We start from the raw sequence: 16,463 nt of genomic DNA, 5'->3' as shown, positions 1-16,463 counted from the left end.
TTATATTTTAACGGGAGTAATCTTAACAAAAACTTGTACTAGACTTGAAAAAAACATGTGAATATAAAGATCGTTAACATATGATATCTCATGAAGAAGTTATGACGTTCAGAACAAAAGCATCAACAACCCCAAACACCTCATCAATGATTGTCCCACGTAAGATATCATGAGAAAAACCTAAAGAAATTATTCATAAGTACCGAATAAGTACAAAAACAAAAACAACATATTTTGAAGCTAAATGTTTAAAAAATAAGAAATATATTACCCTATTAAGTTATTTTTCCCAGCTAACTTGAACTAACCGGTCATAAGGACTGAATGTGTAAAGTTTAACAAGTTGAAGGGGGAAATGTGGACGAAAAAAAGCTCAGTGACCAAATATGTATAAATCAAAAAATATATTGCTCTTTAAGTCATTATCCTTAGGAGAAAGTGTCTAAAGTGTAAAACATAAAACTATAGTGGCAAATGTGACAAGGAAAGTTTGGAATAAGAATCTAGCCACTCTTCCTTATCCCCATTTCACCCAAAACGTATTTTGAAAGCTCATGAGGAAGAGAAATGGAGATTTGAGCTTGATTTGATGATTGGAAGTGAATCTCAAGTGGAATTGAAGAAGCAATTCAACTATAGCAACTTCGGAGCAATTAAGGTAGCCTCTTCTTCTCATCTTGTTCTAAAATTCGAAGTTAGGGTTTAACCGAAATCCAAAATTTATGCTGATAAGTTAATCAAGGTTGTGTTTCTAGCTCTATTCAAGTATTAGATCATGATTCTAGACTCAAATCTCGTTCCTATGTTGATTTGGAGATCATGAACTTCTAAAGTTTACAATGCCAATAATTATAATTAAGCATGGAAGTGTAATGAAAAAATAGATGTAATGTCATGATTAGATTCTATTATGAAGCACAAATTGCAAGTTAGATTTGAAACTATTAGATACCAGGTCATCTAGAGTGCATTTGGTGAAGTTATGAGAATTGGAATGAGTAATTGTCTTTGGAACGGAATAGGCAATTCCAATTAAAGTTTATGATTAGTTAGCGCACTAATATACGGAATAAATAATGGAAATAATGAATTTCATATATGAGGTATCAAGTAAATAATGGAAATTATGATTGACCATAAATGCAAATATGGTCATAGCTGCAAGTTGGGCTAAGGACATCTATATTTGAGCTTATGATGTGATGCATGTGGCCTATTAATCATGCTTTAATTCAATTAGAAGAAGTGTAATATCATTCATAAACCGTTAATAAGATGGTAAACTTGGTAGATTTATCTTGAAAACTAATAGCTTAAAACTCACTTGATTTGAGGTCGAACATGCATGAACCTAGTTTTCTTTTGCTAATTTTAGCTGTTTGAACTACACATTGCTGAATTGTGATTGATTTATTTTGTTTCTAGGTTGCTTCATTAAAATGCAGTTACTAAGTTCCATGTGTATGCTTGAATTAATATTGACTTATCTGTATTGTGATTGTTTTAAAGGCTAAAGTTGTGGGTCAATTTCATATTTATGTGTTCAAATGGTTGTTTTGCTTTTGTTTTGTTGAATTGCGTAGCTTCATTTTTCCTCATTGGCGTGATACTCGCTTTCGGCATAAGGTTATAGAGCTACAAGGAGATCTATTTATAATGAAAAGTTGGCCTAAATTATTCTTGTGGAAGTCAACAGAATTTGGTAAGATGCAATTTAATTCCAATCGACCAAATAGCATCTATGTTTCATAATTTGAACAAATGTGTCATTCCTCAACAAAGCCCATGGGATGTTATTCGTTTTCAAATTGAACAAGAAACCACAACAATATTATAAAAGAATGAATTTGAATTGCATTCTACTCCATGCAATACAAATTCATTCCTATGCTTTTGAAATGCAATTCCTTTGACTATTCCATTCCTTCAAAAAGAATTTGTAAAATCAAATGCCTAATTGTGATTGTAAATTAATCAAACACAATCACAAATGCAAAAGAAATTGTACAGATTCAAGTTTAGATGAAATATATGAGAGGCTGGGACAAATAAGACAATGAGGATTCTTCACTTCTTGACACGACGAAACATTAAAAACCAAATGCTAAACTTGTAACTTTATACAGTCTCAGTTGCCAAGAAAGAGACGATCATAGTTCTTAGGAATTCATTGCTATATAAAAAGCTCGATTGCAGTTATAAAGTTGGAAGACTAAATAACATAAGCGTAAAAGTTACCCAAAAAATATCAAACCAAGATGTACCTCTTTTGATGTTGACACTCTAACTGTCAGTGTTCAAGAATCCGCAAAAAGCAACTGTAAGTCTGTAACCATGAAGGATCCTGGTTGAACCCATGCCCAACATTAAGATGAACAGAAGTTTGGTCACCAGCCCACAAGCAAAAGCACCAAAGCAAAAATCCAAGTGCTTATTTTAATCATTTGTCTACAATTATAGATAGATTAAATAAGTTTCAGTGATAATATTGCATTTGAACAACAACTATGACATGCTACCGAGCTTCCATGGTTGTAACTGTCATCTTGTTTACTAAACAGCCATTCAAGAGCCCGGTTCCAATCCCCAAACCGGGTCATATAAGGATTAAATATGGACCGGTTCCATTCAAATAACCGGGTCTTTTCAGCCTTGCAAATATATATATATATATATATATATATATATATATATATATATATATATATATATATATATATATATATATAACCACAGCACCGGGCATATAACTACAGAAACCAGGTTAAGTAAAACCAAACATGGTTATAAGAATTAAATTGGCAACAAATTTATTCAAATAACCATAATATAAAGAAACCAGTTAATAAAAAGCACAAACTGATACTTGCATCCAAAGCACACATTCAAAACAAAACAAAAGTTATGCATTGATGAACAAATTATATTAATATAAACATGCTACATAACCAATCATTATAGTCATCGATAAAAACATGTTTAAGTGCTGCTAAAAACTCATTGATTTGGTCATTTCATACTACATAAAACTCCAGCTCCATTGCATTCCCTTCTAGCCATAGCTCCCATGCCTAAAACCATTGTAATGTCTTAAATCATTAGATGTACTTTTTGACTTTTTACGTTAAATGGATTATTTTTCAAGTAAACGTTCAGATTTTAACAAAACTTACATATCTAATTAGGTTGACAGTTTTGTCATGATAAGAGAAGCTAGTATTTCTCCTTCCACTCACAATTTCCAGGGTTAGGACTCCAAAGCTGAAGACATCAGACTTCACAGAGAAAGTCCCTTCCATTGCGCACTCAGGAGCCATGTAACCACTGCATAAGTTGTTTCACATAGATTTAGTAATTCAAGCTAGAACCACACCTGGAAATCGTATATAACTATACGATGTCTCAACAATCCCATCTAATTACATTATTCATATATTTTGAAAGCTTAAGAAAAATAATGTTGCATGCTACAATGTAAGTAAACAGTTTGATTATTTGACAAATATCCAAAATAGACTTTTTTTTTTTAATGAATAATGTTGTATGCTACAATGTAAGTTAACAGTTTGATTATTTGACAAATATCAAACATAGACAATTTATTATTATTATTATTTTTTTGTTTTAAATAGTTGGATAGTGGTTAGAAGTTAGTATCACTAAATTCGTAGAATCCGTCAACGTCCGGATTAGAACTCAGAACCTCCAATCTAAGAGACAAAGCCTCTACCAAGTGGGCTAATCCCACATTGGCTCCAACATAGTCAATTGAAAGAGAAAAAATGTTCTTACTATGTTCCACCACCCTGTTTGTCATTGCTTCAGTCTCATATTGTTTGAAAATTCTCGCCATACCGAAATCAGAAATCGTGGGGTTCATACTTTCATCTAACAAAACATTACTTGCTCTTAGATTTCAATGAATAACTCGCATTCTTGAGTATTTATGTAGATAAAGCAAGCCCTGAGGAATTTGTTCAATGATGTTCCATCTTTTCGTCCTGTCTAGGAGTGTCTTTCTTGCTTCATCTATTCAAGTATTTTAGCAATTCAGATAAACCAAACTTCTGTTAAATTCAAAGCATCATATACATTTAGTTTAATAATTTTCCTTACCAAAGAGAACAAAATCCAACTCTTGTTGGGCATGTACTCACTCATATATTAACATTTTTTCTTCTCCACAAATACAACAACCTAGAACTCGAACAAGATTTGTATGTTGTAGTTTGGTAATAAGTATGAGTTCATTCTTGAATTCCACAAGCCCTTGTCTGGATCCTCATGAAAGCCTTTTAATTGCAATATCTCGTCCATCGCTAAGTTTCCCCTTTTTCCCATAAACACACAATATCTCTTTTTGTCAGATTGTAGAACTTTGGAAAGATAACCAATATCAAAGATCAAATTAAGTACCTTATAAACAGGTTCGAAACCACCCTCTCCAAGTTTATTCTCACTTGAAAAGTCATTTGTGCTTGCTACTATAGAAGCATAGCTGAACACCATCATGTCACTTATTTTTCTGCTCCTACTTTCGAGATTACTTGCATCATTGAAGCTATCTGAAGCCATCAGCCCAAGGAAATATTCGTCGTCTCTTGTTTGTCTCTCCTCCTCTTCAATAAAAATCATGGATTAGAAAGGAAGATGACTATAAACAACATAGGCAGATGAAACCAACACATATATTAATTCTCTTCTTCAGATACCATAATAGGCCAAAGCAAAGGGAAAGTAAAAAAATCCCAGCAACAATAGGTGCCCAAATGTGTGCGGTATCTATATGGAGGATTAAAGCAATCAACTAAATAAATAATAACCAATAAAAATAATTAATCACGATTATTACCTTTACTCGGATGTGGAGAAACCAACACATATATTCTCTCTCCATTCCCTTCCTCATTTATTATAAACTTGGTTGACTTGGGTCCGGTCCATGTAAGACAGTTAGTTCCGGTAGCATATGTCCTAAAAGCCAGAGAGTTGCAGTTATTCCATCACATCATCATACAATCACTAAAACCTAGGCTTAAGTTAGCAGCATCCGAGTCATGCACCAACGCAGAAACATACCCTCCACTCTTTAAATGAAATTTATCATTCTCTCTCCTACAATATGTATGAGAACCTGCCACACACCCGCTATCCGTCTCATAGCCATAACAGGTCTCTTCATTCAAGAAGATAAATGGCTACGTGGAGTCAAAATCCACATGGGTTGAACATGATTCATGCCATGGTAACTGAAGTATCTTTCGTCATTATTGTATACATAACTAAGATTATAATGGTAGAAGTTACTACTAGAAACATGGGTTTTAGAGACGGAAGAATCCGTTGCTATTCCGTCGCTAAAGGCTGTTTGCGATGGATCAGCGACGGATTCACTCCATAGGTAATTAAAACGTGGCTAATTTCTCAGCGAGGGTTTTAGCGACGGATCAGTTTTTCCTTGCGACAAATGTAGCGACAGAATATCCGTCGCTAAATGTCACTCAATACATTTACTCAGGGCATTAGCGACAAAATTTGTTAAAGTCATTCCGTCACTGTTCTGTCGCAAATTTCAGTGATCAGTTTTTTTTCCGTAGCTAATCCCTTGCAAAATTCATATACTAATTTTTTTTTCCGTCGCTGATCTGTCGAAAACCTTAGACATGATTTTTTTCCATAGCTAATCCCTTGCAAAATTCATACATTAATTTTCTTTTGTTCCGTCGATGATCCGTCACAAACTTTAGACATGATTTTTTTTTCCGTAGCTAATCCCTCGCAATATTCATGCATTAAATTTTTTTTTTGTCGCCAATCCGTCGCGAACTTGTAATATAATTTGTTTTATTATGATTCTAAAAGAAAAAAAAAATACTACAATCATCAAATTATTATACTAAAAAACATCAAATAATGATACAACAAAACATTACAATACCATAACTATCAAAGTTTACCAAAATATCATTCAAAAAACATCCAAAAACAAAACTGTCCACATAACATCAAACTCCCAACGGTTGAGAACATTTTAACACCAAGAAATCCAAAATATGCAAAAGAGGTACAAACAGAAAAAAGTTTAACCTTCAAAATAAGCATCGGGAAATGAGTTTTCACAAAACATAACTTCAAAATAACATTTTAGCTGCTCTCTTCATTTCATGTTCATCCAATCATCTTCGGTTCTCATTCCTATAAAACATTATTCAAAACAATAAAAAAATCAAATACAAAAGGTTAACAAGTCATTCAAAAACATCAAATACTAATGGTTAACATCATATTACCTCTAATTTTCAATTTCCCATCATATTTTGCAAGGCTGCATACATCTTCTCCATTGCTTCATATTTTGCATCAATTTGTTGTTTGGCATCTATTGTTGCAGCTTTGGCATCCATTTCCTCACGCATTTGTTGATGTTTAGCTTCCATTTCTGCATCTTTAGCATTCATTTCCCCATGCATCTCGTTACACGTTCATAGACAACCTAAAGTACAATGCCATGATATGAAATTTTGTAAGTACAATGCTATGATAGGAAACTTTGTAAGTACAATGTCATGATAGGAAACTTTGTAAGTACAATACCATGATAGGAAACTTTGTAAGTACAATGCCATGATAGGAAATTTTATAAAGTACAAAATTAAACGAACCTCTTGGGATGTTATTGTACTAGATGTTCCTTCCAAAAAGCTCGCTGGATCAGACACAGATCCGAATCCATATATTCTTCCTTTCTTGACTCCTCCGGAAACATCACACCATGTTTCATTATCCAAGAGGGGGTGGCAACTAGTATCATCACCAAACTTAGCCACCATAGCACTTTCATAAGCCTCTTATTATAGCAAAAAAAATATGAAAAAACAGAAACATGAAATAAGGAATGGAATGGTTCATTCCATTCCCTTAAAATCATAATCAAGGAATGGAATGAACCACTTCATAAGCCTCTTATTAATTAATACTCAAACCTTGCATAAAGTTGATTACTACTTACAAAACACTTAATTACAACTGGGCAGATGAACAAACATTTAGAGATGATAATTTGTTTCTTTTCTTTTGTAAGTTGATTACTACTTACGAAAGATTTGCTTTCTGTCAATTTGTTGCTTTAACAATGTCATTAACCCTAGTAGTAGGAAGTTTTGTTTCCTATAAAAGAATTGAAAATACCTGAACTTTAGCTTCCTTTGGTGTAATGTACTCTTGAGTAGACTGTTTAGTGTGCAACCTTGCATAAAGTTCAACTCCTGTAGGAAGGCATTTAAGTGTTTCTTGCTACAAAATCCATTAGTAATACATAAAAAACAAAACAAAAAATCAATAGTCTAAGTGGAAACTAAGGTGAGATGCAAACATCTTACCATTCTTTTCTTATGTTGACGAATAGATATAGAACCCCCAGTATGTTTGGAAACAGAGCCATCTTCTAATTTATTTCTGTTATTTTTCCCTGATTGTGATAAACGTTTCCATTTGGATGTGGTCCACACTTCATTGATCATTTTTTCCCAATACTCCTTTTTTTATCCAATTTGGGCGATAGTCCTTTAGCAAATTTAAATCACCTTCTAGTGAGGCATCCACATTTACAGCTTGGGCAAGTTATAAAGATTCTTCGCGTGCTCTTCGCATTGTGTCAGGAAATCGTTTCTTCATACAGTCTTCCCATACTTTGCGAGCAAGAACATCAGTCTCTATCACTACGTGTTGCTTCATTAGAAAAAGCAACATCCAGAAATCCTTTGACGGATGCATGATATGTTGTGCTAAGATACCCATGATCTAACCTTTTGTACATCCAGTCTCTATCACTACGTGTTGACATAATGACTAGCTACAACCAAATATATAAATACTATTCAGAACTTAGATAATGACTAGCTACAACCAAGTAAGAAGAAGTGGATGACAATAAATCCTTTGGAATAAACAAGAATGGGAAGGGAGAGAAAGTAATCAAATAAATTCTAAGTGATAGACATATAACAAAGAATAAGATAGAGCTTCAATATGTTTACACAAGTGACTATGTTATATACTCTATTAATAAAAAAATGATGTCATTAACATTTCAAAGTATATTCATTGTGCTTATTGTATTGTGGAGGTAAATGTTGAAAATGGCAATAAAAGCAAGATTGAAGAAGTTACAGAAAGCAAGAGTGAAGAATCTAAGGAAATTAAAGGTGAAGATGCCAAGGACCAGAAAGAACAAGGCTAAGAGAGTTAGGGACAAGAGGGCCAATCAGGTTGAAGAGAAGAAGGTTGAGGGTAAAAATGGTATAAAAGAAGAAATAGTTGCCACAAGTAGAGTGAGATTGGTGCTTGGAGATGACATAAGGTCAGCACAATTACCTACTGATTGCAGCATTGGTTTGGTAAGGGGACAGTGTGGGATCGTTTTCCTGGTTTAGAAGGTGTTCTTATAAAATACAAAGATCAAGAAGGTGATTTTATTACTATCACAACTACATCCGAATTGAGGCTAGCTGAAGCTTCAAGTGATCCTCAAGGCTCTTAGTAAAAGTTAGTCCAAATAAAGAGCCATCTTACGAAGGATTCACAAATGATGGATTCCACAACACCAATAGCTTAAAATGTAGTGTTTCAGAGAACGGAAACATTGGACAAATGTCACAAATCTCAGAAATCTCACAAATCAAGGAAGTAGAGAAAGTAACAACATGTGTAGAGGACTGGATTGTCCGATTTGCAAGAATGTTCAAAGATAAAGAATGTTTTTTGAAAGGAATGAAATCTGTCTAAAGAGTTGGTATTGAAGGAATTGGAATTGGAGTTGAAATTGAAACTTTTCTTGTGAAATTGTAGGGTTAAAGGGTATTTTAGTATTTGTTTAATGAATGTGATTGATTTTGTTTCAGCCACCAAAAAATTGAGCTAAAAAGATACAGGATGAGTGGAGGATTCTTGAGAAAGACTTGCCTGGTAAGCATGTGTCAGAAATTATTAATAGTTAGAATTCAGAAAGAAAAATGAAATCATAATAAAAACTCATCAAAACCCAAAAAAAATCATAATAACAAAAAAAATCTAGTTACTTTTAGAAAATAAGATTTTAATCTAATTAAAAATCATGAAATTCCTCAATCGTTAAAATATTTATAAAGAAAATGGGTTTTACCACATTTTTAAATTTCAGAAACTTGAGTAATGAAAATTAACTAAATGGAAAGAATCAGATTCCATTCCATTTTCTTAATTCCAATGGAATGAAACTTTCCATTCCTTTTCTAATTCCACCACAATTGGGATATCAGAAAAACATAAAAGTGTTCATGATCGCAGTTAAAGATTGATTTTAGATCTAAAATTAACTAAAATCAAATAGAAAATGGAATTAACTAAAATTAACAGTGTTCAAGATTGACTCAAAGAACTTGGTATACACCCATCTGTGATTATTGGAGCATTTGAAAATTATGTGTGCATGTACATATCAGCTAAATTAATTTTTATTATAACTATGCAATCATATTCCAAAAACTACAGGGACTAAAAATGTAATTTTGGAAAATTAAAACTACAGGGAGAAGAATTGTAATTCCTGCAAACTAAAAGCTTCATGGACCAAAAAGATAATTCTGGAAAACTAGAACTATAGGGACCAAAAAGTGTCTTGCTTATTTCCCTCTTTCATAGTGACCAAAATTGTAATTCCAGAAATTTAAAACTTCAGGGACCAGAAATTTAACTTTTGCAAATTAAAAACTACAGGGACTAAAAATGTAATTTTGTAAAAGTAATCTACAAGGACCAGAAATGTAATTCCCGCAAACTAAAAACTTCAGGGACCAAAAATATAATTCTGGAAAAATAAAACTATAGGAACCAAAAGTATCTTTTGCTTATTTCCCACTTTCATAGTGACCAAAAGTGTAATTCCTGAAATTTAAAGCTACAGGGACCAGAAATGTAATTCATGCAAATTAAAAACTACAGGGACTAAAAATATAATTCCGAAAAGTTAAAACTACAAGGACCTAAAGTGTCATTTGCCTATCTTTTGTTATCTAATGTAATACTATACAACAATGATGCAGGCATTTCACGTGTTTCATATTCGTGCCTCATTCATTGGGTCCTTCTGTGTGAGTCTGAAGTTTATACAAAACAGATAGTTGCTCGTGAAGTAAAGAAGAAAAGTAGGCGAAAAAAAGGAGCCAAATTTAAAAAAGTCGAAGAGGAGTAAAAAAAACAAATTTATTCTGCATTTTGCCCTGAATGCCAGGGTACTGGTGCAGATATTGATGAAGACGATGAGCTGGAAAAACAGTCTCTCTTTCTGAGGCCAGTAAGACTATATTTCCATCTAGAACTACAGTCTCTCTTTCTAAGGAACTACAGTTATACTATATGAGTCATGTCTTAAGTTTTTGGAATAACCCATTAAGTCAATATGTTCGGATTAAGTTAAAAAGAAACAACTACATTTTTAGTTATCTTTTCCAGATTAAGTGATTAACCCGTTAAGTAGATCTATCACTGCTTCTTGGAAATGTTATATTTAAACTTTCATAGGGACTTTCAACATAGATAAGGACCATGCTTTCTACACAAGTAAGAAGTTTTTATGTATTTATATTTAAACTTTTTTTTTAATATAATTTTGGGTTTTAGGTTCAAGTTTAAAATTTGTGTTAAAACATCATCTACCGTGTCATCTTACTAGGCTCTTTTAAGAGGTTATATACTTATATTTAAACTTTTTTTTAATATAATTTTGGGTTTTAGGTTCAAGTTGGGAATTCTCCTCCTTATAAATTAGAAAGAAAACTTGGTAAAGGAGGATTTGGTCAAGTTTATGTAGGGAGAAGGGTTAAATTTTTTAATATCTAATAATGATTGAAAAGTACAATGTTAAAATGGGTTGATTTTTAAAAGTAAAAGTCATTGATATGAAAGAAAAATTGATTTTTTGAATAACATATTGAAACTAAAAGTACAATGCTAAAAATGTGTTGATTTTTTAAATTAGAGCATTAAACTTGAAGATTTTTTAAATTAAAATGCATTGAAAAAAAATACATTTAAATTTTCAAAACATTAAAATAATTAAAAACTAAAAGTACAATGGCATAAATGATTAAATTTTTGAAAATGCAGTAATGATTGAAAACTATAAATGTTTTCATTTGTGAAAATGCAATAATTTTACCAAGATTAGATATGCTCTAATAAAAAATCGTAAGGGCAAAATGTAAATTCCATGGACCTAAGCATATAATTCCAAAACAAAATAACAAGCATAATGACCATCATATCCCCCCTTAGGCCCTTATCAAATTTCTATTAAAATACAAAATTTAGGGCAAATTCGTCATTTTACCATATAATTCCAAAACAAAATGAAACCATAGGGAGAAAAAAAACGCAGAGGGGCTTATGATCTTTCTCTTCAAGTAAGTTTCTTACACAAACTATGTGAATCTTTCTGAAATCATGTTACCAAAATAGAGCAAAGATCCATGTATTGGTGTGTAAGGGTAAAATGGTCAGAAAAGAGAAAAGCAAAACTTAGATTCTGCTTCATATATGTATGTCTATAACTAGTTCTTAACTGATATGAGTATTATCATATAAAAACTTATTTTTGCTCGTGTATTGGATGTAAAAAATTGTGAAAGTTTAATGATGTTTTAATTATTAAGATGATTAAGTTATATTGTGCTTCTTGTATGTACATACACAATTAAGCCTTAATTGAGATGCTCATTATGATATGACAGATAATTTGCTTCTTACATGTATTAAATTTAAAAATACATGAAAGTATACTCAATATAACTTTCTCGGGTTCATAAACTTTCAAGTCTTTGAACAATCTTACTTGGGACTGGGTTGTTTATTATAACTCTTGATCTTTAATTTTTTCTTTTAGTTTTAGGTTCAAATTTCATGGAAATTAAGGACTGTGTGTTCCACACATATAGGCCACCAATTAGAGACCACCCATTTAGATTTTAGAATCATTCATTGTCATAAAGACTATATAAACCCTCATGCAACTGTTCATATAGACATCAATACAATACTAAAATGTTTTAATAGAGAACAAATGAAACTACAATGCTATAATAAACAGATTAATGAAATTAGTTTGCTATTTCTTACATTTAACCCTTTTGCATTTTACCAAATGAATTATCATTGAAGTCAAAATACACAATATCAATCAGTGTAGTAATTTATGGTGTTAATGAGAATGCTCTCATCCACAACAATCACACAACTTAATCCCTGGTGATTTTAGCATTTACCTTTTCTAAAAGCTAACTTTGAAAGATATCATCAACAACTCTAATTCAACAGCAATCAAATAATATTATGTTGCACCTACTTGTGCAGCTAGATCCATTTGTTCATTGCTGATTTTGATATGGAGAGTGTTATAATATACACAAATATAAGCTTCACATTGTGGGCACAATCAACCAACAGAACAGATGCTCTTAAGGTGGCAGGAAGAAAAATCAGATAAAGACCAGAACACTATGGTGAGCATTCATGTAAGAGGTAGAACTCATCGATCAGTAAGAATCAATAGCCTTTCCATGGAAAACACATGGATTTACAGGTTTTGCAAAAAATATAAACTCACAAGTCTCCTAATCTAACAATAGATTAGATGCACATGAAGAATACTCGATATGAAGCCAGAACCCAGAAGGAGGACATCCAAACACCAAACACCACCAAACCATAAGAGGAATGACGATTGAAAAAGGAAAAAAAAATGGAGAAATTAAACCCTAACGTAATATATTGTGCAAACATAACCTAATATATGACTAAAGCAAATAAAATCAAGAGATTTACCTGAATCGGAAGCTAACGAACAATAATTTTAGATTTTAAAAATGTGGAGGCTGTCTCGGAAGCTGCAATGGTCTGTGGTGTCTTCATCTGTTTGAACAGAGAGGGTGAGATTAGGTTAAGCAAGCTGCAACTCGAGAGTGTCGTCAATTTCAGATTTGGGTGAGAGCGTGTTCAATTGGAGTGACAAATCAGATTTGGGACGGAAGGAAACTCACACAAACTTCGTGGAACTGGAATCGGAGCGTCAATTTCAGCGAGGGATCGCCAATTATAAAAACATAACGTGTGTATGCTCCGTCAGCATTCTCTCTCTAAACACGTACCAAATGGCCAAAAAGTCGACAATTTTTTTACCTCGTTGAACCCTCGCCAAATGCCTTTGTTTTCCACCGATTTGTGAGATCTGTAGTTGATCCCTCGCTAAACACTCTCTAATATGCTAAATGTTGAATAAATAAAATAATTGTTTAAACCGTCGCAGATCTCTCGTAATTCCCTCTCTATAAGCCTAAAATTTGCTACAGATTTAATCCTCTCTAAATCCGTAGCTGAAACTCAAGTTTCTAGTAGTGATCAGTGGAGTATTCATAAACATATATTCGGGAATATTTGATTGGTGCGGATGGGTTAGCTACCCATACTTTCATGGATTGATCGTTGGTGTACCAAATTCTTAAATATGTGTAGTTTGTGGCAGAAATGTCGAAGAACCCTAATGTGAAGTTGTTACTGGGAGAAACAAGCTGGGAAGTGCGGTTGAGTTGTCCCCAACGTTGTTCGGTGGCTGAAAAATAGTTACTGATTAGATTAGTACATAGAATTGTGAAGATGATGAGAGGAGTCATTTTTCAATAATTCAACAGGAATAAAGATAAATTAATATGAATTTTGAGATTTTGATGCTTAATTTATTACTATGTGGTACTGAGGATATTATCCATCAGCATCCAACATCGATTATTTCACTTCGGTCAACGAATTAATTTTTCTCTCGGGTCAACGACGGTGATTGTTTGCAATTGGATACAATTGGAGAATGGAGACTCTTCACTACCGGAGTATACGTACCCTTCAACAGCTGAGGTAACAGCAAAGAGCAATCCGCATTGCATTTTGCATCTGCATCGAAGCACTATGTCGATATCTCTATCCACATTATGTCGATATCTCTATCCACATTATTTTCCTCACCCGCTACCATTAATCAAAGCTTTCACAAGTCCATCAACTTTGAATTTTAGGATGTGCAATCAATAAGGCTGTGTCCACCCGTTTCAATCCGAATTACGTACACGTACACACTTACAATCGATCCCATGCACGTTACTCTACATTTTTTTATTTTATTTCTATAAAAGATTCTGGTTGCATTTTTGTGTTTTAGTCAATTTTAAGTTATATAATCAATATCAGCAATAAATATCTATCGTATCTAATGATTTATATTATTAAAAAGACTTCTTCAAATATTTGAAAATAACATCAATAATAGTCGATATATATTATTAATATTTATTTATTTTATAATTGATCAAAAAGATAAATAACAATGTGTTGTTATTTTTTTCCGGTTTTAACTTTAACATAAAAGAATTTAATTTAATTTAAATACAAGAGCTAAATAAATAAGTACTCATTTCGTCCCAAAAATATAGTCCATCTTTCCTTTTTGGTTTGTCCCAAAATAATAGTCCATTTCAAAAAATAAAGAACATTTTTACCAAAATATCCCCTCATTATTACTTAATCAACTAAGCATTTAATAGAACATTAAATACAAAGTAAGGACAAAACTATCATTTTATTGTATAAAGTTAGTGGTAATTAATGTTTCCTTAATCTGTGTGTTTTTTGTCTGTGCACAATATTTTTGGGACTGAGGGAGTATAAGTTAAATATATGAGACTGCCTTATAAACTCTTTTATAAACTTCTCACAAGTTTATTAACGGTGAATATATGGTTTTAAATGAAGAACAATACATGTGTCATGACGCTCCTCTTAATGCCATAAGTACATCATAGGGCCTCTAACTAACATTGTCAGATATTGTTAATAAGTTGCCTTTAGAATATAAGTAAATTTAATTAAAGAGTACGAATTTGCCGTTCGTAAAACTCGTACTCTACATGCTACTGAACTTATTATATATTTAACATGTTCTTGAATTTATTATATACATGTTTTCATATTAATCATATATTAATCATATAGTACTTAAATTATATACATGTTTTAACTTTTGAATTTATTGTTAATAAGGTTTAAACTTAAGATCTTTCATGTGCATGTGGGAAATCCAAGCTTTACTTCTGAGCCGTCAAAATGAAATTTTCATAAAGCAAATATCAATAGTAATAAATATTAATATCCATTGAAAGCAAAAATGTTATAGTTAAAATGTATTAATATTGTTATAGTTTAAAAAAATGGGTTACCACCGTCTACTATGACTCCCTGCTTTGCTTTGCAAGGTTAGAGGAGATGACTCGTCATTTAGACGATATGTTAAGACACTGAAGTATGTCGCATACCATAACTTTCAACGCTCGAACTCCAAAATGAAACTCAAGTCATTGCCATCTCCTAACAAACTCTTAACTCCTAGTTGAAACCCCAAGACTTATATACTTAAACATTGACCTCCCATATATGAGAAGTCAGTTGATTACCCATAACCTGTGGAGCTGTAAACGAACGGAACGTTCAGTGGACCGTTCGGTGTGAAGTTTGTTTATCTTCGTTTATTTAATAAATTAACGGGTATGAACGCAACTTATCGTTTGTGTAGTTAATGAATGTTTGTGTAGTTAATGAATGGACATGAACAATGGTTTCATTCATTTATGTTTGTGAACGTTCGTTTATGTTGTTCTTTTAAGTTCGTTAATGTTCGTTCATTTAAGTTTATTTACGTTCATATATGTTCTATTCGTTTTTATTATATTACTATATTGCATATTAGTGTATGTTAAATTTTGTTTGTTTATCTCGTTTCGTTTATGTTTGTTTAACATGTTTACGAACATATGAACAAGACAATTTGTTAAACGAACAAACATTAACAAGAAAAGCCATTCATTTATCCGTTTGTGTTCATACTTTCATTCGGCTAACATCAACAAATAAACATGAACAAACGCTTATTCGTTTTCGTTTGGTTCGTTTACAACCCTAGTTACATGGTATGTTACTAGGTACTTGGTTAAATATTGTTATAGTAACAATGTATTAATTTTGTTGGGTTAATCGGTTGGTTTAACGGGTCACGGGTCGGATCCAGTTAACAATCCGGAAGTGTTGGATCGAGTCATGTTGGAATAAAAGGATTATACATATGTTTTAGAAGCTACACGTCAAATGAGAAATGGTCAAGTTCGACCGAGTTTATGGGAGATGATGTTGATAAGTATGTGGCTAAATAAAAGGAAGACTTTGAATGTTTTTATTATGCCTGTGCATGTTTATTTTAATTATAAGTAGGTGTATTATTTCTTTTGTTTTGCAACTTTAGTTTTCTTCATTCGAATGTAGAAGCCTTCTACATTTTATTCTGCAAGTTTAGTTCTACATACATATGCGAGTAGTATTTGTTGTGTGTATTTTTC

General features: G+C 32.3%; 1 long non-coding RNA gene across 1 annotated transcript; it reads left to right on the top strand.

The window, feature by feature from the left end:
- The first annotated feature begins 511 nt into the window (after positions 1-511).
- Positions 512-11,708, top strand: LOC145116820 (uncharacterized). Its single transcript, XR_013712321.1, has 4 exons — positions 512-658; positions 1,584-1,702; positions 8,126-8,964; positions 10,080-11,708. It is a non-coding gene; the product is annotated as an uncharacterized LOC145116820 (long non-coding RNA).
- Positions 11,709-16,463: the final 4,755 nt, after the last annotated feature.

This window comes from Lactuca virosa, chromosome 5 (genome assembly GCF_052849685.1).
Source record: "Lactuca virosa cultivar CGN04683 chromosome 5, Lactuca_virosa_CGN04683_v6, whole genome shotgun sequence".
NCBI classification, from domain to species: Eukaryota; Viridiplantae; Streptophyta; class Magnoliopsida; order Asterales; family Asteraceae; genus Lactuca; species Lactuca virosa.
The sequence above is the reverse complement of the archived record's forward strand: the minus strand, read 5'-3'. Positions and strand labels throughout refer to the sequence as shown.